The 23,454-nt window shown below is 29.1% G+C and overlaps 8 non-coding genes across 8 annotated transcripts; all 8 read right to left on the bottom strand.

Annotated features, from left to right (window-relative positions):
- Positions 1-1,104: 1,104 nt before the first annotated feature.
- TRNAC-GCA (transfer RNA cysteine (anticodon GCA)) lies at positions 1,105-1,176 on the bottom strand. Its single transcript has one exon. It is a non-coding gene; the product is annotated as a tRNA-Cys (tRNA).
- A 1,799-nt stretch (positions 1,177-2,975) lies between these two features.
- Positions 2,976-3,047, bottom strand: TRNAC-GCA (transfer RNA cysteine (anticodon GCA)). The gene has a single exon. It is a non-coding gene; the product is annotated as a tRNA-Cys (tRNA).
- A 402-nt stretch (positions 3,048-3,449) lies between these two features.
- TRNAC-GCA (transfer RNA cysteine (anticodon GCA)) lies at positions 3,450-3,521 on the bottom strand. The gene has a single exon. It is a non-coding gene; the product is annotated as a tRNA-Cys (tRNA).
- A 3,232-nt stretch (positions 3,522-6,753) lies between these two features.
- Positions 6,754-6,825, bottom strand: TRNAC-GCA (transfer RNA cysteine (anticodon GCA)). The gene has a single exon. It is a non-coding gene; the product is annotated as a tRNA-Cys (tRNA).
- Positions 6,826-9,592: 2,767 nt separating this feature from the next.
- TRNAC-GCA (transfer RNA cysteine (anticodon GCA)) lies at positions 9,593-9,664 on the bottom strand. The gene has a single exon. It is a non-coding gene; the product is annotated as a tRNA-Cys (tRNA).
- Positions 9,665-12,908: 3,244 nt separating this feature from the next.
- On the bottom strand, positions 12,909-12,980 carry TRNAC-GCA (transfer RNA cysteine (anticodon GCA)). Its single transcript has one exon. It is a non-coding gene; the product is annotated as a tRNA-Cys (tRNA).
- Positions 12,981-18,120: 5,140 nt separating this feature from the next.
- Positions 18,121-18,192, bottom strand: TRNAC-GCA (transfer RNA cysteine (anticodon GCA)). Its single transcript has one exon. It is a non-coding gene; the product is annotated as a tRNA-Cys (tRNA).
- Positions 18,193-22,856: 4,664 nt separating this feature from the next.
- On the bottom strand, positions 22,857-22,928 carry TRNAC-GCA (transfer RNA cysteine (anticodon GCA)). The gene has a single exon. It is a non-coding gene; the product is annotated as a tRNA-Cys (tRNA).
- Positions 22,929-23,454: the final 526 nt, after the last annotated feature.

Below are 23,454 nucleotides of genomic sequence, written 5' to 3'. Positions count from 1 at the left end.
CAGAACAAAAAGCGGAAGAACATTAAGCATAAGACTAAAAATCAGAGCAAAAGATAATATCTAAATTATAAGCAGAAGATGACTAAGCAGTGTATGGGGGTGAGTCCGTTCCTCCTCGTGGTGCCCCTGGAAAAGACCTGCTGCTGCAGGCCAAACTGAACGCGGACAAATCCTGTTGTAAATCTTTTGTGACGGGCAGAACGAAAGGTGTAATGTCCAACCTTTTATAGATAACAACTACAGGAATGCCTGTCACAAATAAGAATATGATGAAGAAGAAGAATATGAAAAAGATGAAGAAGTAGAATATGAAGAATGGAAAAAAAAAGAAAAATACGAAGAAGGTGAAGAAGAAGAAGATGAAGAAGGTGAAGAAGAAGAGGATGAAAAAGATGCTGAGGATGATGAAGGAGAAAGTGTGGGAGAATTAAAAAAGAAGGTGAAGAGCATGGAAGTAGTGAAACAAAAATATCTGACAAAATATTGAAATACTTAACATAGTCAATATTTCCGTAACTCAGAACGTCTTAAAAAAAATATTAATTCCTGCTATTCCATTTGATTGGGCTAAACCTCTATGCCTTTATTGTCTCCCCCACCTCCCCCAATACATTCTACATTATTCTTAATTGTTTTCCTTCATGTAGAATTAACCTACAAGGAAAGAAAGGGGTTATTTTCATTCTGATATTTCTGTCCCATTGACTTGCATTGGTTTCCGGTATCGGAATCGGCGATATCCGATACTTTTTCGGTATCGGTCCGATCCAATCCGATCCGATATTTCCCGATATCGGAAGGTATCGCTCAACACTACTAATAATATTTAATGAATTCAAAAAGTACAGACAAATAATCAGGAATTTTTATTTTACAAATCAATTCTTAGTTTTAGAGTCTTCCAAAGTGCTAAAAGTATCATCTTATAGATTTTTTACATTGACTTTTTACAGACAAGGTTTTTTGACCTTTTGGCTCATTTTTTAAATAGATTTCATATAAAGAAAGCACATCAATATGCATTCAGCATTGTATGCCTAAAATGTTTTAATGGATAAACAATTAATAAAGAAAGAATTATTTGATTTAAAAAGTTTTATTGTCAGAGGGCACTCGGAGTTGAACCAAGGACCTCGTGATCTGCAGTCAAATGCTCTACCACTGAGCTATACCCTCAAAACTTAGATTGTGCACACTCTTTTTTTTTTTTTTTTTAATTACAGTAAAGCTATCAGAACTTTACAAAGTTTTACATTGTGATTATTTTTTTCTTTCCGATGCATTTTTCTTCTCTAATAATCTTTAATGAATTCAAAAAGTACAGACAAATAATCAGGAATTTTTATTTTACAAGTCAATTCTTAGTTTTAAAGTCTTCCAAAGTGCTAAAAGTATCATCTTATAGATTTTTTACATTGACTTTTTACAGACAAGGTTTTTCGACCTTTTGGCTGATTTTTTAAATAGATTTCATATGAAGAAAGCACATCAATATGCATTTTAATGGATAAACAAGTAATAAAGCAAGAAATATTTAGTTTAAAGATAATTATCTTCAGGGGGCACTCAGAGTTGAACCAAGGACCACTTCATCTGCAGTCAAATTCTCTACCACTTAGCTATACCCACGAAACTTAAATAATTCACAGTCTTTTTTATTTTTTATTAAATTAAAGCTAGAAGAACTTTACAAAGTTTTACATTGTGATTATTTTTTTCTTTCCGATGCATTTTTCTTCTCTAATAATCTTTAATGAATTCAAAAAGTACAGACAAATAATCAGGAATTTTTATTTTGCAAGTCAATTCTTAGTTTTAGAGTCTTCCAAAGTGCTAAAAGTATCATCTTATAGATTTTTTACATTGACTTTTACAGACAAGGTTTTTTGACCTTTTGGCTAATTTTTTTAAATAGATTTCATATGAATAAAGCACATCAATATGCATTCAACGTTATATGCCTAAAATGTTTTAATGGATAAACAAGAAATAAATCAAGAATTATTTGGTTTAAAAAGATTTATCTTCAGGGGGAACTTGGAGTTGAGCCAAGGACCTCTTGATCTGCAGTCAAATGCTCTGCCACTGAGCTATACCCCCAAAACTTAAGTACTGTACACTCTTTTTTTTTTTTTTAAATTATATTAAAGCTATAAGAACTTTACAAAGTTTTACTTGTGATTATTTTTTCTTTCCGATGCATTTTTCTTCTCTAAAAATCTTTAATGAATTCAAAAAGTACAGACAAATAATCAGGAATTTTTATTTTACAAGTCAATTCTTAGTTTTAGAATCTTCCAAAGTGCTAAAAGTATCATCTTATAGATTTTTTACATTGACTTTTTACAGACAACGTTTTTCGACCTTTTGGCTGATTTTTTAAATAGATTTCATATGAAGAAAGCACATCAATATGCATTCAACGTTATATGATTAAAATGTTTTAATGGATAAACAAGTAATAAAGCAAGGATTATTTGGTTTAAAAAGATATATCTTCAGGGGGCACTTGGAGTTGAACCAACGACCTCTTGATCTGCAGTCAAATGCTCTGCCACTGAGATATACCCCCAAAACTTAAGTACGGCACACTCTTTTTTTTTTTTTTTTAAATTACATTAAAGCTATAAGAACTTTACAAAGTTTTACATTGTGATTATTTTTTCTTTCCAATGCATTTTTCTTCTCTAAAAATCTTTAATGAATTCAAAAAGTACAGACAAATAATCAGGAATTTTTATTTTACAAGCCAATTCTTAGTTTTAGAGTCTTCCAAAGAGCTAAAAGTATCATCTTATAGATTTTTTACATTGACATTTTACAGACAACGTTTTTCGACCTTTTGGCTGATTTTTTAAATAGATTTCATATGAAGAAAGCACATCAATATGCATTCAACGTTATATGCCTAAAATGTTTTAATGGATAAACAAGTAATAAAGCAAGAATTATTTGGTTTAAAAACAATTATCTTCAGGGGGCACTTGGAGTTGAACCAAGGACCTCTTGATCTGCAGTCAAATGCTCTGCCACTGAGCTATACCCCCAAAACTTAAGTACTGCACACTCTTTTTTTTTTTTTTTTAAATTACATTAAAGCTATAAGAACTTTACAAAGTTTTACTTGTGATTATTTTTTCTTTCCGATGCATTTTTCTTCTCTAAAAATCTTTAGTGAATTCAAAAAGTACAGACAAATAATCAGGAATTTTTATTTCACAAGTCAATTCTTAGTTTTAGAGTCTTCCAAAGTGCTAAAAGTATCATCTTATAGATTTTATACATTGACTTTTTACAGACAACGTTTTTCGACCTTTTGGCTGATTTTTTAAATAGATTTCATATGAAGAAAGCACATCAATATGCATTCAACGTTATATGCCTAAAATGTTTTAATGGATAAACAAGTAATAAAGCAAGGATTATTTGTTTTAAAAAGATTTATTTTCAGGGGGCACTTGGAGTTGAACCAAGGACCTCTTGAACTGCAGTCAAATGCTCTGCCACTGAGCCATACCCCCAAAACTTAAGTACTGCACACTCTTTTTTTTTTTTTTTTAAATTACATTAAAGCTATAAGAACTTTACAAAGTTTTATATTGTGATTATTTTTTCTTTCCGATGCATTTTTCTTCTCTAAAAATCTTTAATGAATTCAAAAAGTACAGACAAATAATCAGGAATTTTTATTTTACAAGTCAATTCTTAGTTTTAGAGTCTTCCAAAGAGCTAAAAGTATCATCTTATAGATTTTTTACATTGACATTTTACAGACAACTTTTTTCGACCTTTTGGCTGATTTTTTAAATAGATTTCATATGAAGAAAGCACATCAATATGCATTCAACGTTATATGCCTAAAATGTTTTAATGGATAAACAAGTAATAAAGCAAGAATTATTTTGTTTAAAAAGATTTATCTTCAGGGGGCACTCGGAGTTGAACCAAGGACTTCTTAATCTGCAGTCAAATGTTCTGCCACTGAGCTATACCCCCAAAACTTAAGTAATGCACACTCTTTTTTTTTTAAATTACATTAAAGCTATAAGAACTTTACAAAGCTTTACATTGTGATTATTTTTTCTTTCCGATGCATTTTTGTTCTCTAAAAATCTTTAATAAATTCAAAAAGTACAGACAAATAATCAGGAATTTTTATTTTACAAGTCAATTCTTAGTTTTAGAGTCTTCCAAAGTGCTAAAAGTATCATCTTATAGATTTTTTACATTGACTTTTTACAGACAACGTTTTTCGACCTTTTGGCTGATTTTTTAAATAGATTTCATATGAAGAAAGCACATCAATATGCATTCAACGTTATATGCCTAAAATGTTTTAATGGATAAACAAGTAATAAAGCAAGGATTATTTGGTTTAAAAAGACTTATCTTCAGGTGGCACTCGGAGTTGAACCAAGGACTTTATGATCTGCAATCAAATGCTCTGCCACTGAGCTATACCCCCAAAACTTAAATACTGCACACTCTTTTTTTTTTTTTATTTACATTAAAGCTATAAGAACTTTACAAAGTTTTACATTGTGATTATTTTTTCTTTCCGATGCATTTTTCTTCTCTAAAAATCTTTAATGAATTCAAAAAGTACAGACAAATTATCAGGAATTTTTATTTTACAAGTCAATTCTTAGTTTAAGAGTCTTCCAAAGTGCTAAAAGTATCATCTTATAGATTTTTTACATTGACTTTTTACAGACAATGTTTTTCGACCTTTGGCTGATTTTTTAATTAGATTTCATATGAAGAAAGCACATCAATATGCACTCAACGTTATATGCCTAAAATGTTTTAATGGATAAACAATAAAACAAGGATTATTTGGTTAAAAAAGATTTATCTTTAGGGGGCACTCGGAGTTGAACCAAGGACCTAGTGATCTGCAGTCAAATGCTCTGCCACTGAGATATACCCCCAAAACTTAAGTACCGCACACTCTTTTTTTTTTTTTTTAAATTACATTAAAGCTACAAGAACTTTACAAAGTTTTACATTGTGATTATTTTTTCTTTCCGATGCATTTTTCTTCTCTAAAAATCTTTAATGAATTCAAAAAGTACAGACAAATAATCAGGAATTTTTATTTTACAAGTCAATTCTTAGTTTTAGAGTCTTCCAAAGTGCTAAAAGTATCATCTTATAGATTTTTTACATTGACTTTTTACAGACAACGTTTTTCGACCTTTTGGCTGATTTTTTAAATAGATTTCATATGAAGAAAGCACATCAATATGCATTCAACGTTATATGCCTAAAATGTTTTAATGGATAAACAAGTAATAAAGCAAGAATTATTTGGGTTAAAAAGATTTATCTTCAGGGGGCAATTGGAGTTGAACCAAGGACCTCTTGATCTGCAGGCAAATGCTCTGCCACTGAGATATACCCCCAAAACTTAAGTACTGCACACTCTTTTTTTTTTTTTTTTCAATTACATTAAAGCTATAAGAACTTTACAAAATTTTACATTGTGATTATTTTTTCTTTCCGATGCATTTTTCTTCTCTAAAAATCTTTAATGAATTCAAAAAGTACAGACAAATAATCAGGAATTTTTATTTTACAAGTCAATTCTTAGTTTTAGAATCTTCCAAAGTGCTAAAAGTATCATCTTATAGATTTTTTACATTGACTTTTTACAGACAACGTTTTTCGACCTTTTGGCTGATTTTTTAAATAGATTTCATATGAAGAAAGCACATCAATATGCATTCAACGTTATATGCCTAAAATGTTTTAATGGATAAACAAGTAATAAAGCAAGGATTATTTGGTTTAAAAAGACTTATCTTCAGGGGGCACTCGGAGCTGTACCAAGGACCTCTTGATCTGCAGTCAAATGCTCTGCCACTGAGCTATACCCCCAAAACTTAAGTACTGCACACTCTTTTTTTTTTTTAAATTACATTAAAGCTATAAGAACTTTACAAAGTTTTACATTGTGATTATTTTTTCTTTCCGATGCATTTTTCTTCTCTAAAAATCTTTAATGAATTCAAAAAGTACAGACAAATAATCAGGAATTTTTATTTTACAAGTCAATTCTTAGTTTTAGAGTCTTCCAAAGTGCTAAAAGTATCATCTTATAGATTTTTTACATTGACTTTTTACAGACAATGTTTTTCGACCTTTTGGCTGATTTTTTAAATAGATTTCATATGCAGAAAGCACATCAATATGTATTCAACGTTATATGCCTAAAATGTTTTAATGGATAAACAAGTAATAAAGCAAGGATTATTTGGTTTAAAAAGACTTATCTTCAGGGGACACTTGAAGTTGAACCAAGGACTTCTTAATCTGCAGTCAAATGCTCTGCCACTGAGCTATACCCCCAAATCTTAAGTAATGCACACTCTTTTTTTTTTTTTTTAAATTACATTAAAGCTATAAGAACTTTACAAAGCTTTACATTGTGATTATTTTTTCTTTCCGATGCATTTTTCTTCTCTAAAAATCTTTAATGAATTCAAAAAGTACAGACAAATAATCAGGAATTTTTATTTTACAAGTCAATTCTTAGTTTTAGAGTCTTCCAAAGTGCTAAAAGTATTATCTTATAGATTTTTTACATTGACTTTTTACAGACAACGTTTTTCGACCTTTTGGCTGATTTTTTAAATAGATTTCATATGAAGAAAGCACATCAATATGCATTCAACGTTATATGCCTAAAATGTTTTAATGGATAAACAAGTAATAAAGCTAGAATTATTTGGTTTAAAAAGATTTATCTTCAGGGGGCACTTGGAGTTGAACCAAGGACCTCTTAATCTGCAGTCAAATGCTCTGCCACTGAGCTATACCCCCAAAACTTAAGTACTGCACACTCTTTTTTTTTTTTAAATTACATTAAAGCTATAAGAACTTTACAAAGTTTTACATTGTGATTATTTTTTCTTTCCGATGCATTTTTCTTCTCTAAAAATCTTTAATGAATTCAAAAAGTACAGACAAATAATCAGGAATTTTTATTTTACAAGTCAATTCTTAGTTTTAGAGTCTTCCAAAGTGCTAAAAGTATCATCTTATAGATTTTTTACATTGACTTTTTACAGACAATGTTTTTCGACCTTTTGGCTGATTTTTTAAATAGATTTCATATGCAGAAAGCACATCAATATGTATTCAACGTTATATGCCTAAAATGTTTTAATGGATAAACAAGTAATAAAGCAAGGATTATTTGGTTTAAAAAGACTTATCTTCAGGGGACACTTGAAGTTGAACCAAGGACTTCTTAATCTGCAGTCAAATGCTCTGCCACTGAGCTATACCCCCAAATCTTAAGTAATGCACACTCTTTTTTTTTTTTTTTAAATTACATTAAAGCTATAAGAACTTTACAAAGCTTTACATTGTGATTATTTTTTCTTTCCGATGCATTTTTCTTCTCTAAAAATCTTTAATGAATTCAAAAAGTACAGACAAATAATCAGGAATTTTTATTTTACAAGTCAATTCTTAGTTTTAGAGTCTTCCAAAGTGCTAAAAGTATTATCTTATAGATTTTTTACATTGACTTTTTACAGACAACGTTTTTCGACCTTTTGGCTGATTTTTTAAATAGATTTCATATGAAGAAAGCACATCAATATGCATTCAACGTTATATGCCTAAAATGTTTTAATGGATAAACAAGTAATAAAGCTAGAATTATTTGGTTTAAAAAGATTTATCTTCAGGGGGCACTTGGAGTTGAACCAAGGACCTCTTAATCTGCAGTCAAATGCTCTGCCACTGAGATATACCCCCAAAACTTAAGTACTGCACACTCTTTTTTTTTTTTTTAAATTACATTAAAGCTATTAGAACTTTACAAAGTTTTACATTGTGATTATTTTTTCTTTCCGATGCATTTTTCTTCTCTAAAAATCTTTAATGAATTCAAAAAGTACAGACAAAATAATCAGGAATTTTTATTTTACAAGTCAATTCTTAGTTTTAGAGTCTTCCAAAGTGCTAAAAGTATCATCTTATAGATTTTTTACATTGACTTTTTACAGACAACGTTTTTCGACCTTTTGGCTGATTTTTTAAATAGATTTCATATGAAGAAAGCACATCAATATGCATTCAACGTTATATGCCTAAAATGTTTTAATGGATAAACAAGTAATAAAGCAAGGATTATTTGGTTTAAAAAGACTTATCTTCAGGGGGCACTCGGAGCTGTACCAAGGACCTCTTGATCTGCAGTCAAATGCTCTGCCACTGAGCTATACCCCCAAAACTTAAGTACTGCACACTCTTTTTTTTTTTTTTAAATTACATTAAAGCTATAAGAACTTTACAAAGTTTTACATTGTGATTATTTTTTCTTTCCGATGCATTTTTCTTCTCTAAAAATCTTTAATGAATTCAAAAAGTACAGACAAATAATCAGGAATTTTTATTTTACAAGTCAATTCTTAGTTTTAGAGTCTTCCAAAGTGCTAAAAGTATCATCTTATAGATTTTTTACATTGACTTTTTACAGACAATGTTTTTCGACCTTTTGGCTGATTTTTTAAATAGATTTCATATGCAGAAAGCACATCAATATGCATTCAACGTTATATGCCTAAAATGTTTTAATGGATAAACAAGTAATAAAGCAAGGATTATTTGGTTTAAAAAGATTTATCTTCAGGGGACACTTGAAGTTGAACCAAGGACTTCTTAATCTGCAGTCAAATGCTCTGCCACTGAGCTATACCCCCAAATCTTAAGTAATGCACACTCATTTTTTTTTTTTTAAATTACATTAAAGCTATAAGAACTTTACAAAGTTTTACATTGTGATTATTTTTTCTTTCCGATGCATTTTTCTTCTCTAAAAATCTTTAATGAATTCAAAAAGTACAGACAAATAATCAGGAATTTTTATTTTACAAGTCAATTCTTAGTTTTAGAGTCTTCCAAAGTGCTAAAAGTATCATCTTATAGATTTTTTACATTGACTTTTTACAGACAATGTTTTTCGACCTTTTGGCTGATTTTTTAAATAGATTTCATATGCAGAAAGCACATCAATATGTATTCAACGTTATATGCCTAAAATGTTTTAATGGATAAACAAGTAATAAAGCAAGGATTATTTGGTTTAAAAAGACTTATCTTCAGGGCACACTTGAAGTTGAACCAAGGACTTCTTAATCTGCAGTCAAATGCTCTGCCACTGAGCTATACCCCCAAATCTTAAGTAATGCACACTCTTTTTTTTTTTTTTTAAATTACATTAAAGCTATAAGAACTTTACAAAGCTTTACATTGTGATTATTTTTTCTTTCCGATGCATTTTTCTTCTCTAAAAATCTTTAATGAATTCAAAAAGTACAGACAAATAATCAGGAATTTTTATTTTACAAGTCAATTCTTAGTTTTAGAGTCTTCCAAAGTGCTAAAAGTATTATCTTATAGATTTTTTACATTGACTTTTTACAGACAACGTTTTTCGACCTTTTGGCTGATTTTTTAAATAGATTTCATATGAAGAAAGCACATCAATATGCATTCAACGTTATATGCCTAAAATGTTTTAATGGATAAACAAGTAATAAAGCTAGAATTATTTGGTTTAAAAAGATTTATCTTCAGGGGGCACTTGGAGTTGAACCAAGGACCTCTTAATCTGCAGTCAAATGCTCTGCCACTGAGCTATACCCCCAAAACTTAAGTACTGCACACTCTATTTTTTTTTTTTTAAATTACATTAAAGCTATTAGAACTTTACAAAGTTTTACATTGTCATTATTTTTTCTTTCCGATGCATTTTTCTTCTCTAAAAATCTTTAATGAATTCAAAAAGTACAGACAAATAATCAGGAATTTTTATTTTACAAGTCAATTCTTAGTTTTAGAGTCTTCCAAAGTGCTAAAAGTATCATCTTATAGATTTTTTACATTGACTTTTTACAGACAATGTTTTTCGACCTTTTGGATGATTTTTTAAATAGATTTCATATGCAGAAAGCACATCAATATGCATTCAACGTTATATGCCTAAAATGTTTTAATGGATAAACAAGTAATAAAGCAAGGATTATTTGGTTTAAAAAGATTTATCTTCAGGGGACACTTGAAGTTGAACCAAGGACTTCTTAATCTGCAGTCAAATGCTCTGCCACTGAGCTATACCCCCAAATCTTAAGTAATGCACACTCATTTTTTTTTTTTTAAATTACATTAAAGCTATAAGAACTTTACAAAGTTTTACATTGTGATTATTTTTTCTTTCCGATGCATTTTTCTTCTCTAAAAATCTTTAATGAATTCAAAAAGTACAGACAAATAATCAGGAATTTTTATTTTACAAGTCAATTCTTAGTTTTAGAGTCTTCCAAAGTGCTAAAAGTATCATCTTATAGATTTTTTACATTGACTTTTTACAGACAACGTTTTTTGACCTTTTGGCTGATTTTTTAAAAAGATTTCATAAGAAGAAAGCACATCAATATGCATTCAACGTTTTATGCCTAAAATGTTTTAATGGATGAACAAGTAATAAAGCAAGAATTATTTGGTTTAAAAAGATTTATCTTCAGGGGGCACTTAGAGTTGTACCAAGGACCTCTTGATCTGCAGTCAAATGCTCTGCCACTGAGATATACCACCAAAACTTAAGTACTGCACACTCTTTTTTTTTTTTTTTTAAATTACATTAAAGCTATAAGAACTTTACAAAGTTTTACATTGTGATTATTTTTTCTTTCCGATGCATTTTTCTTCTCTAAAAATCTTTAATGAATTCAAAAAGTACAGACAAATAATCAGGAATTTTTATTTTACAAGTCAATTCTTAGTTTTAGAGTCTTCCAAAGTGCTAAAAGTATCATCTTATAGATTTTTTACATTGACTTTTTACAGACAATGTTTTTCGACCTTTTGGCTGATTTTTTAAATAGATTTCATATGCAGAAAGCACATCAATATGTATTCAACGTTATATGCCTAAAATGTTTTAATGGATAAACAAGTAATAAAGCAAGGATTATTTGGTTTAAAAAGACTTATCTTCAGGGGACACTTGAAGTTGAACCAAGAACTTCTTAATCTGCAGTCAAATGCTCTGCCACTGAGCTATACCCCCAAATCTTAAGTAATGCACACTCTTTTTTTTTTTTTTTAAATTACATTAAAGCTATAAGAACTTTACAAAGCTTTACATTGTGATTATTTTTTCTTTCCGATACATTTTTCTTCTCTAAAAATCTTTAATGAATTCAAAAAGTACAGACAAATAATCAGGAATTTTTATTTTACAAGTCAATTCTTAGTTTTAGAATCTTCCAAAGTGCTAAAAGTATCATCTTATAGATTTTTTACATTGACTTTTTACAGACAACATTTTTCGACCTTTTGGCTGATTTTTTAAATAGATTTCATATGAAGAAAGCACATCAATATGCATTCAACGTTATATGCCTAAAATGTTTTAATGGATAAACAAGTAATAAAGCAAGGATTATTTGTTTTAAAAGGATTTATCTTCAGGAGGCACTCGGCGTTGTACCAAGGACCTCTTGATCTGCAGTCAAATGCTCTGCCACTGAGCTATACCCACAAAACTTAAGTACTGCACACTCTTTTTTTTTTTTAAATTACATTAAAGCTATAAGAACTTTACAAAGTTTTACATTGTGATTATTTTTTCTTTCCGATGCATTTTTCTTCTCTAAAATTCTTTAATGAATTCAAAAAGTACAGACAAATAATCAGGAATTTTTATTTTACAAGTCAATTCTTAGTTTTAGAGTCTTCCAAAGTGCTAAAAGTATCATCTTATAGATTTTTTACATTGACTTTTTACAGACAACGTTTTTTGACCTTTTGGCTGATTTTTTAAAAAGATTTCATAAGAAGAAAGCACATCAATATGCATTCAACGTTTTATGCCTAAAATGTTTTAATGGATGAACAAGTAATAAAGCAAGAATTATTTGGTTTAAAAAGATTTATCTTCAGGGGGCACTTAGAGTTGTACCAAGGACCTCTTGATCTGCAGTCAAATGCTCTGCCACTGAGATATACCCCCAAAACTTAAGTACTGCACACTCTTTTTTTTTTTTTTTTTAAATTACATTAAAGCTATAAGAACTTTACAAAGTTTTACATTGTGATTATTTTTTCTTTCCGATGCATTTTTCTTCTCTAAAAATCTTTAATGAATTCAAAAAGTACAGACAAATAATCAGGAATTTTTATTTTACAAGTCAATTCTTAGTTTTAGAGTCTTCCAAAGTGCTAAAAGTATCATCTTATAGATTTTTTCATTGACTTTTTACAGACAATGTTTTTCGACCTTTTGGCTGATTTTTTAAATAGATTTCATATGCAGAAAGCACATCAATATGTATTCAACGTTATATGCCTAAAATGTTTTAATGGATAAACAAGTAATAAAGCAAGGATTATTTGGTTTAAAAAGACTTATCTTCAGGGGACACTTGAAGTTGAACCAAGGACTTTTTAATCTGCAGTCAAATGCTCTGCCACTGAGCTATACCCCCAAATCTTAAGTAATGCACACTCTTTTTTTTTTTTTTTAAATTACATTAAAGCTATAAGAACTTTACAAAGCTTTCCATTGTGATTATTTTTTCTTTCCGATGCATTTTTCTTCTCTAAAAATCTTTAATGAATTTAAAAAGTACAGACAAATAATCAGGAATTTTTATTTTACAAGTCAATTCTTAGTTTTAGAGTCTTCCAAAGTGCTAAAAGTATTATCTTATAGATTTTTTACATTGACTTTTTACAGACAACGTTTTTCGACCTTTTGGCTGATTTTTTAAATAGATTTCATATGAAGAAAGCACATCAATATGCATTCAACGTTATATGCCTAAAATGTTTTAATGGATAAACAAGTAATAAAGCTAGAATTATTTGGTTTAAAAAGATTTATCTTCAGGGGGCACTTGGAGTTGAACCAAGGACCTCTTAATCTGCAGTCAAATGCTCTGCCACTGAGCTATACCCCCAAAACTTAAGTACTGCACACTCTTTTTTTTTTTTTTTAAATTACATTAAAGCTATTAGAACTTTACAAAGTTTTACATTGTGATTATTTTTTCTTTCCGATGCATTTTTCTTCTCTAAAAATCTTTAATGAATTCAAAAAGTACAGACAAAATAATCAGGAATTTTTATTTTACAAGTCAATTCTTAGTTTTAGAGTCTTCCAAAGTGCTAAAAGTATCATCTTATAGATTTTTTACATTGACTTTTTACAGACAACGTTTTTCGACCTTTTGGCTGATTTTTTAAATAGATTTCATATGAAGAAAGCACATCAATATGCATTCAACGTTATATGCCTAAAATGTTTTAATGGATAAACAAGTAATAAAGCAAGGATTATTTGTTTTAAAAGGATTTATCTTCAGGAGGCACTCGGCGTTGTAATAATGACCTCTTGATATGCAGTCAAATGCTCTGCCACTGAGCTATACCCCCAAAACTTAAGTACTGCACACTCTTTTTTCTTTTTTTTTAATTACATTAAAGCTATAAGAACTTTACAAAGTTTTACATTGTGATTATTTTTTCTTTCCGATGCATTTTTCTTCTCTAAAAATCTTTAATGAATTCAAAAAGTACAGACAAATAATCAGGAATTTTTATTTTACAAGTCAATTCTTAGTTTTAGAGTCTTCCAAAGTGCTAAAAGTATCATCTTATAGATTTTTTACATTGACTTTTTACAGACAATGTTTTTCGACCTTTTGGCTGATTTTTTAAATAGATTTCATATGCAGAAAGCACATCAATATGCATTCAACGTTATATGCCTAAAATGTTTTAATGGATAAACAAGTAATAAAGCAAGGATTATTTGGTTTAAAAAGATTTATCTTCAGGGGACACTTGAAGTTGAACCAAGGACTTCTTAATCTGCAGTCAAATGCTCTGCCACTGAGCTATACCCCCACATCTTAAGTAATACACACTCATTTTTTTTTTTTTAAATTACATTAAAGCTATAAGAACTTTACAAAGCTTTACATTGTGATTATTTTTTCTTTCCGATGCATTTTTCTTCTCTAAAAATCTTTAATGAATTCAAAAAGTACAGACAAATAATCAGGAATTTTTATTTTACAAGTCAATTCTTAGTTTTAGAGTCTTCCAAAGTGCTAAAAGTATCATCTTATAGATTTTTTACATTGACTTTTTACAGACAACGTTTTTCGACCTTTTGGCTGATTTTTTAAATAGATTTCATATGAAGAAAGCACATCAATATGCATTCAACGTTATATGCCTAAAATCTTTTAATGGATAAACAAGTGATAAAGCAAGAATTATTGGGTTTAAAATTATTTATCTTCAGGGGACACTCGGAGTTGAACCAAGGACTTCTTAATCTGCAGTCAAATGCTCTGCCACTGAGCTATACCCCCAAAACTTAAGTAATGCATATTCTTTTTTTTTTTTGTAAATTACATTAAAGCTATAAGAACTTTACAAAGCTTTACATTGTGATTACTTTTTCTTTCCGATGCATTTTTCTTCTCTAAAAATCTTTAATGAATTCAAAAAGTACAGACAAATAATCAGGAATTTTTATTTTACAAGTCAATTCTTAGTTTTAGAGTCATCCAAAGTGCTAAAAGTATCATCTTATAGATTTTTCACATTGACTTTTTACAAACAACGTTTTTCGACCATTTGGCTGATTTTTTAAATAGATTTCATATGAAGAATTCACATCAATATGCATTCAACGTTATATGCCTAAAATGTTTTAATGGATAAACAAGTAATAAAGCAAGAATTATTTGGTTTAAAAAGAGTTATCTTCAGGGGGCATTTGGAGTTGAACCAATGACCTCTTGATATGCAGTCAAATGCTCTGCCACTGAGCTATACCCCCAAAACTTAAGTACTGCACACTCTTTTTTTTTTTTTTTAAATTACATTAAAGCTATAAAAACTTTACAAAGTTTTACATTGTGATTATTTTTTCTTTCCGATGCATTTTTCTTCTCTAAAAATCTTTAATGAATTCAAAAAGTACAGACAAATAATCAGGAATTTTTATTTTACAAGTCAATTCTTAGTTTTAGAGTCTTCCAAAGTGCTAAAAGTATCATCTTATAGATTTTTTACATTGACTTTTTACAGACAACGTTTTTCGACCTTTTGGCTGATTTTTTAAATAGATTTCATATGAAGAAAGCACATCAATATGCATTCAACGTTATATGCCTAAAATGTTTTAATGGATAAACAAGTAATAAAGAAAGAATTATTTGGTTTAAGAAGATTTATCTTCAGGGGGCACTTGGAGTTGAACCAAGGACTTCTTAATCTGCAGTCAAATGCTCTGCCACTGAGCTATACCCCCAAAACTTAAGAACTGCACACTCTTTTTTTTTTTTTTTAAATTAGATTAAAGCTATAAGAACTTTACAAAGTTTTACATTGTGATTATTTTTTCTTTCAGATGCATTTTTCTTCTCTAAAAATCTTTAATGAATTCAAAAAGTACAGACAAATAATCAGGAATTTTTATTTTACAAGTCAATTCTTAGTTTTAGAGTCTTCCAAAGTGCTAAAAGTATCATCTTATAGATTTTTTACATTGACTTTTTACAGACAACGTTTTTCGACCTTTTGGCTGATTTTTTAAATAGATTTCATATGAAGAAAGCACATCAATATGCATTCAACGTTATATGCCTAAAATCTTTTAATGGATAAACAAGTAATAAAGCAAGAATTATTTGGTTTAGAATGATTTATTTTCAGGGGACACTCGGAGTTGAACCAAGGACTTCTTAATCTGCAGTCAAATGCTCTGCCACTGAGCTATACACCCAAAACTTAAGTAATGCATACTCTTTTTTTTTTTTTTAAATTACATTAAAGCTATAAGAACTTTACAAAGCTTTACATTGTGATTATTTTTTCTTTCCGATGCATTTTTCTTCTCTAAAAATCTTTAATGAATTCAAAAAGTACAGACAAATAATCAGGAATTTTTATTTTACAAGTCAATTCTTAGTTTTTGAGTCATCCAAAGTGCTAAAAGTATCATCTTATAGATTTTTCACATTGACTTTTTACAGACAACGTTTTTCGACCATTTGGCTGATTTTTTAAATAGATTTCATATGAAGAAAGCACATCAATATGCATTCAACGTTATATGCCTAAAATGTTTTAATGGATAAACAAGTAATAAAGCAAGAATTATTTGGTTTAAAAACATTTATCTTCAGGGGGCACTCGGAGTTGAACCAAGGACTTCTTAATCTGCAGTCAAATGCTCTGCCACTGAGCTATACCCCCAAAACTTAAGTAATGCACACTCTTTTTTTTTTTTTTAAATTACATTAAAGCTATAAGAACTTTACAAAGCTTTACATTGTGATTATTTTTTCTTTCCGATGCATTTTTCTTCTCTAAAAATCTTTAATGAATTCAAAAAGTACAGACAAATAATCAGGAATTTTTATTTTACAAGTCAATTCTTAGTTTTAGAGTCTTCCAGAGTGCTAAAAGTATCATCTTATAGATTTTTTACATGGACTTTTTACAGACAACATTTTTCGACCTTTTGGCTGATTTTTTAAATAGATTTCATATGAAGAAAGCACATCAATATGCATTCAACGTTATATGCCTAAAATGTTTTAATGGATAAACAAGTAATAAAGCAAGAATTATTTGGTTTAAAAAGATTTATCTTCAGGGGGCACTCGGAGTTGAACCACGGACATCTTAATCTGCAGTCAAATGCTCTGCCACTGAGGTATACCCTCAAAACTTAAGTAATGCACACTCTTTTTTTTTTTTTTTTAAATTACATTAAAGCTATAAGAACTTTACAAAGCTTTACATTGTGATTATTTTTTCTTTCTGATGCATTTTTCTTCTTTAAAAATCTTTAATGAATTCAAAAAGTACAGACAAATAATCAGGAATTTTTATTTTACAAGTCAATTCTTAGTTTTAGAGTCTTCCAAAGTGCTAAAAGTATCAGCTTATAGATTTTTTACATTGACTTTTTACAGACAACGTTTTTCGACCTTTTGGCTGATTTTTTAAATAGATTTCATATGAAGAAAGCACATGAATATGCATTCAACGTTATATGCCTAAAATGTTTTAATGGATAAACAAGTAATAAAGCAACAATTATTTGGTTTAAAACGATTTATCTTCAGGGGGCACGTTTAGTTGAACCAAGGACCTCTTGATCTGCAGTCAAATGCTCTGCCACTGAGCTATACCCCCAAAACTTAAGTACTGCACACTCTTTTTTTTTTCTTTTCAATTACATTAAAGCTATAAGAACTTTACAAAATTTTACATTGTGATTATTTTTTTTTTCCGATGCATTTTTCTTCTCTAAAAATCTTTAATGAATTCAAAAAGTACAGACAAATAATCAGGAATTTTTATTTTACAAGTCAATTCTTAGTTTTAGAGTCTTCCAAAGTGCTAAAAGTATCATCTTATAGATTTTTTACATTGACTTTTTACAGACAATGTTTTTCGACCTTTTGGCTGATTTTTTAAATAGATTTCATATGCAGAAAGCACATCAATATGCATTCAATGTTAAATGCCTAAAATGTTTTAATGGATAAACAAGTAATAAAGCAAGGATTATTTGGTTTAAAAAGATTTATCTTCAGGGGACACTCGAAGTTGAACTAAGGACTTCTTAATCTGCAGTCAAATGCTCTGCCACTGAGCTATACCCCCAAATCTTAAGTAATGCACACTCTTTTTTTTTTTTTTTAAATTACATTAAAGCTATAAGAACTTTACAAAGCTTTACATTGTGATTATTTTTTCTTTCCGATGCATTTTTCTTCTCTAAAAATCTTTAATGAATTCAAAAAGTACAGACAAATAATCAGGAATTTTTATTTTACAAGTCAATTCTTAGTTTTAGAGTCTTCCAAAGTGCTAAAAGTATTATCTTATAGATTTTTTACATTGACTTTTTACAGACAACGTTTTTCGACCTTTTGGCTGATTTTTTAAATAGAATTCATATGAAGAAAGCACATCAATATGCATTCAACGTTATATGCCTAAAATGTTTTAATGGATAAACAAGTAATAAAGCTAGAATTATTTGGTTTAAAAAGATAAATCTTCAGGGGGCACTTGGAGTTGAACCAAGGACCTCTTGATCTGCAGTCAAATGCTCTGCCACTGAGCTATACCCCCAAAACTTAAGTACTGCACACTCTTTTTTTTTTTTTTTAAATTACATTAAAGCTATTAGAACTTTACAAAGTTTTACATTGTGATTATTTTTTCTTTCCGATGCATTTTTCTTCTCTAAAAATCTTTAATGAATTCAAAAAGTACAGACAAATAATCAGGATTTTTTATTTTACAAGTCAATTCTTAGTTTTAGAGTCTTCCAAAGTGCTAAAAGTATCATCTTATAGATTTTTTACATTGACTTTTTACAGACAACGTTTTTCGACCTTTTGGCTGATTTCTTAAATAGATTTCATATGAAGAAAGCACATCAATATGCATTCAACGTTATATGCCTAAAATGTTTTAATGGATAAACAAGTAATAAAGCAAGGATTATTTGGTTTAAAAAGACTTATCTTCAGGGGGCACTCAGAGCTGTACCAAGGACCTCTTGATCTGCAGTCAAATGCTCTGCCACTGAGCTATACCCCCAAAACTTAAGTACTGCACACTCTTTTTTTTTTTTAAATTACATTAAAGCTATAAGAACTTTACAAAGTTTTACATTGTGATTATTTTTTCTTTCCGATGCATTTTTCTTCTCTAAAAATCTTTAATGAATTCAAAAAGTACAGACAAATAATCAGGAATTTTTATTTTACAAGTCAATTCTTAGTTTTAGAGTCTTCCAAAGTGCTAAAAGTATCATCTTATAGATTTTTTACATTGACTTTTTACAGACAAAGTTTTTTGACCTTTTGGCTGATTTTTTAAATTGATTTCATATGAAGAAAGCACATCAATATGCATTCAACGTTTTATGCCTAAAATGTTTTAATGGATGAACAAGTAATAAAGCAAGAATTATTTGGTTTAAAAAGATTTATCTTCAGGGGGCACTTAGAGTTGTACCAAGGACCTCTTGATCTGCAGTCAAATGCTCTGCCACTGAGCTATACCCCCAAAACTTAAGTACTACACACTCTTTTTTTTTTTTTTTTAAATTACATTAAAGCTATAAGAACTTTACAAAGTTTTACATTGTGATTATTTTTTCTTTCCGATGCATTTTTCTTCTCTAAAAATCTTTAATGAATTCAAAAAGTACAGACAAATAATCAGGAATTTTTATTTTACAAGTCAATTCTTAGTTTTAGAGTCTTCCAAAGTGCTAAAAGTATCATCTTATAGATTTTTTACATTGACTTTTTACAGACAACGTTTTTCGACCTTTTGGCTGATTTTTTAAATAGATTTCATATGAAGAAAGCACATCAATATGCATTCAACGTTATATGCCTAAAATCTTTTAATGGATAAACAAGTGATAAAGCAAGAATTATTGGGTTTAAAATTATTTATCTTCAGGGGACACTCGGAGTTGAACCAAGGACTTCTTAATCTGCAGTCAAATGCTCTGCCACTGAGCTATACCCCCAAAACTTAAGTAATGCATATTCTTTTTTTTTTTTGTAAATTACATTAAAGCTATAAGAACTTTACAAAGCTTTACATTGTGATTACTTTTTCTTTCCGATGCATTTTTCTTCTCTAAAAATCTTTAATGAATTCAAAAAGTACAGACAAATAATCAGGAATTTTTATTTTACAAGTCAATTCTTAGTTTTAGAGTCATCCAAAGTGCTAAAAGTATCATCTTATAGATTTTTCACATTGACTTTTTACAAACAACGTTTTTCGACCATTTGGCTGATTTTTTAAATAGATTTCATATGAAGAATTCACATCAATATGCATTCAACGTTATATGCCTAAAATGTTTTAATGGATAAACAAGTAATAAAGCAAGAATTATTTGGTTTAAAAAGAGTTATCTTCAGGGGGCATTTGGAGTTGAACCAATGACCTCTTGATATGCAGTCAAATGCTCTGCCACTGAGCTATACCCCCAAAACTTAAGTACTGCACACTCTTTTTTTTTTTTTTTAAATTACATTAAAGCTATAAAAACTTTACAAAGTTTTACATTGTGATTATTTTTTCTTTCCGATGCATTTTTCTTCTCTAAAAATCTTTAATGAATTCAAAAAGTACAGACAAATAATCAGGAATTTTTATTTTACAAGTCAATTCTTAGTTTTAGAGTCTTCCAAAGTGCTAAAAGTATCATCTTATAGATTTTTTACATTGACTTTTTACAGACAACGTTTTTCGACCTTTTGGCTGATTTTTTAAATAGATTTCATATGAAGAAAGCACATCAATATGCATTCAACGTTATATGCCTAAAATGTTTTAATGGATAAACAAGTAATAAAGAAAGAATTATTTGGTTTAAGAAGATTTATCTTCAGGGGGCACTTGGAGTTGAACCAAGGACTTCTTAATCTGCAGTCAAATGCTCTGCCACTGAGCTATACCCCCAAAACTTAAGTAATGCATACTCTTTTTTTTTTTTTTAAATTACATTAAAGCTATAAGAACTTTACAAAGCTTTACATTGTGATTATTTTTTCTTTCCGATGCATTTTTCTTCTCTAAAAATCTTTAATGAATTCAAAAAGTACAGACAAATAATCAGGAATTTTTATTTTACAAGTCAATTCTTAGTTTTTGAGTCATCCAAAGTGCTAAAAGTATCATCTTATAGATTTTTCACATTGACTTTTTACAGACAACGTTTTTCGACCATTTGGCTGATTTTTTAAATAGATTTCATATGAAGAAAGCACATCAATATGCATTCAACGTTATATGCCTAAAATGTTTTAATGGATAAACAAGTAATAAAGCAAGAATTATTTGGTTTAAAAACATTTATCTTCAGGGGGCACTCGGAGTTGAACCAAGGACTTCTTAATCTGCAGTCAAATGCTCTGCCACTGAGCTATACCCCCAAAACTTAAGTAATGCACACTCTTTTTTTTTTTTTTAAATTACATTAAAGCTATAAGAACTTTACAAAGCTTTACATTGTGATTATTTTTTCTTTCCGATGCATTTTTCTTCTCTAAAAATCTTTAATGAATTCAAAAAGTACAGACAAATAATCAGGAATTTTTATTTTACAAGTCAATTCTTAGTTTTAGAGTCTTCCAGAGTGCTAAAAGTATCATCTTATAGATTTTTTACATGGACTTTTTACAGACAACATTTTTCGACCTTTTGGCTGATTTTTTAAATAGATTTCATATGAAGAAAGCACATCAATATGCATTCAACGTTATATGCCTAAAATGTTTTAATGGATAAACAAGTAATAAAGCAAGAATTATTTGGTTTAAAAAGATTTATCTTCAGGGGGCACTCGGAGTTGAACCACGGACATCTTAATCTGCAGTCAAATGCTCTGCCACTGAGGTATACCCTCAAAACTTAAGTAATGCACACTCTTTTTTTTTTTTTTTTAAATTACATTAAAGCTATAAGAACTTTACAAAGCTTTACATTGTGATTATTTTTTCTTTCTGATGCATTTTTCTTCTTTAAAAATCTTTAATGAATTCAAAAAGTACAGACAAATAATCAGGAATTTTTATTTTACAAGTCAATTCTTAGTTTTAGAGTCTTCCAAAGTGCTAAAAGTATCAGCTTATAGATTTTTTACATTGACTTTTTACAGACAACGTTTTTCGACCTTTTGGCTGATTTTTTAAATAGATTTCATATGAAGAAAGCACATGAATATGCATTCAACGTTATATGCCTAAAATGTTTTAATGGATAAACAAGTAATAAAGCAACAATTATTTGGTTTAAAACGATTTATCTTCAGGGGGCACGTTTAGTTGAACCAAGGACCTCTTGATCTGCAGTCAAATGCTCTGCCACTGAGCTATACCCCCAAAACTTAAGTACTGCACACTCTTTTTTTTTTCTTTTCAATTACATTAAAGCTATAAGAACTTTACAAAATTTTACATTGTGATTATTTTTTTTTTCCGATGCATTTTTCTTCTCTAAAAATCTTTAATGAATTCAAAAAGTACAGACAAATAATCAGGAATTTTTATTTTACAAGTCAATTCTTAGTTTTAGAGTCTTCCAAAGTGCTAAAAGTATCATCTTATAGATTTTTTACATTGACTTTTTACAGACAATGTTTTTCGACCTTTTGGCTGATTTTTTAAATAGATTTCATATGCAGAAAGCACATCAATATGCATTCAATGTTAAATGCCTAAAATGTTTTAATGGATAAACAAGTAATAAAGCAAGGATTATTTGGTTTAAAAAGATTTATCTTCAGGGGACACTCGAAGTTGAACTAAGGACTTCTTAATCTGCAGTCAAATGCTCTGCCACTGAGCTATACCCCCAAATCTTAAGTAATGCACACTCTTTTTTTTTTTTTTTAAATTACATTAAAGCTATAAGAACTTTACAAAGCTTTACATTGTGATTATTTTTTCTTTCCGATGCATTTTTCTTCTCTAAAAATCTTTAATGAATTCAAAAAGTACAGACAAATAATCAGGAATTTTTATTTTACAAGTCAATTCTTAGTTTTAGAGTCTTCCAAAGTGCTAAAAGTATTATCTTATAGATTTTTTACATTGACTTTTTACAGACAACGTTTTTCGACCTTTTGGCTGATTTTTTAAATAGATTTCATATGAAGAAAGCACATCAATATGCATTCAACGTTATATGCCTAAAATGTTTTAATGGATAAACAAGTAATAAAGCTAGAATTATTTGGTTTAAAAAGATAAATCTTCAGGGGGCACTTGGAGTTGAACCAAGGACCTCTTGATCTGCAGTCAAATGCTCTGCCACTGAGCTATACCCCCAAAACTTAAGTACTGCACACTCTTTTTTTTTTTTTTTAAATTACATTAAAGCTATTAGAACTTTACAAAGTTTTACATTGTGATTATTTTTTCTTTCCGATGCATTTTTCTTCTCTAAAAATCTTTAATGAATTCAAAAAGTACAGACAAATAATCAGGATTTTTTATTTTACAAGTCAATTCTTAGTTTTAGAGTCTTCCAAAGTGCTAAAAGTATCATCTTATAGATTTTTTACATTGACTTTTTACAGACAACGTTTTTCGACCTTTTGGCTGATTTCTTAAATAGATTTCATATGAAGAAAGCACATCAATATGCATTCAACGTTATATGCCTAAAATGTTTTAATGGATAAACAAGTAATAAAGCAAGGATTATTTGGTTTAAAAAGACTTATCTACAGGGGGCACTCAGAGCTGTACCAAGGACCTCTTGATCTGCAGTCAAATGCTCTGCCACTGAGCTATACCCCCAAAACTTAAGTACTGCACACTCTTTTTTTTTTTTAAATTACATTAAAGCTAT

This window comes from Phyllobates terribilis, unplaced genomic scaffold (genome assembly GCF_046119375.1).
Source record: "Phyllobates terribilis strain yellow unplaced genomic scaffold, ASM4611937v1 Scaffold_1__5_contigs__length_1240528914, whole genome shotgun sequence".
NCBI lineage: Eukaryota > Metazoa > Chordata > Amphibia > Anura > Dendrobatidae > Phyllobates > Phyllobates terribilis.
This window is presented reverse-complemented; position numbering and strand designations above follow the sequence as displayed.